This window comes from Apis dorsata, unplaced genomic scaffold (genome assembly GCF_000469605.1).
Source record: "Apis dorsata unplaced genomic scaffold, Apis dorsata 1.3 scaffold_638, whole genome shotgun sequence".
Taxonomy (NCBI): domain Eukaryota; kingdom Metazoa; phylum Arthropoda; class Insecta; order Hymenoptera; family Apidae; genus Apis; species Apis dorsata.
This window is the reverse complement of record NW_006263830.1, coordinates 204,414-205,107: the sequence shown is the minus strand read 5'-3', so window position 1 is coordinate 205,107 and position 694 is coordinate 204,414. Positions and strand designations below refer to the sequence as shown.

General features: G+C 34.4%; 1 pseudogene; it reads right to left on the bottom strand.

The window, feature by feature from the left end:
* Nucleotides 1-362, bottom strand: part of LOC102670585 — a 27,080-nt pseudogene extending 26,718 nt beyond the window's left edge.
* Between the last annotated feature and the right edge of the window lie 332 nt (nt 363-694).

Below are 694 nucleotides of genomic sequence, written 5' to 3'. Positions count from 1 at the left end.
GAGAGAGAGAGAGAGAAACCGCTATGATGATGCTATCTGATGCAAGTATCCAAATTACACGATTTTTTTTTCAACAACGCGAGAATTTAAAAGAAGAATCGAATCTCCAACGATTCTATCATCGATCCAAACTTCTATCGATCTATTATTCGTACTCATTTCTTCACATTTGTATCGATCAATTCCATCTGATTTCACGAAAAAATTCGTGAGAACAGAGAACCAACTACCGATCCAATTCATCTCTCATTCGGCCAGTCGAACATCTTCTCGAACGAAATACAAAGGAATACAAAGTTATTCATCGTGACGAAAAATATCGATCGATGGAGACCTCGAAATAGACCTGAAAAAGTAACTAATTAAAAATTTCGAATAAACTTTAAATAATTACTTGTTATAAATGCTTGTATAACATTATATTTTAGTTATATAGTTCTTCGTATAATCTTCAATCATTTGAGTACAATTATTATTATTATTACGCTTTGAATAATAAATTATCGAAGTTTAAGTATTAAATTTTCCTCCATCATTGATGGAGGCTTATAAAAGCAATAAAAAATCCTCGAAGGGAAGATCTTGAATGAATCGTATACGCGAATAGATTCTCCTCGTTATCCTCTTCGTCCTTCTGGCGAGGCGCCGCGCCGCCATGCAGACCAGTCACACACAAGTGTTATTCTAGAAGAGA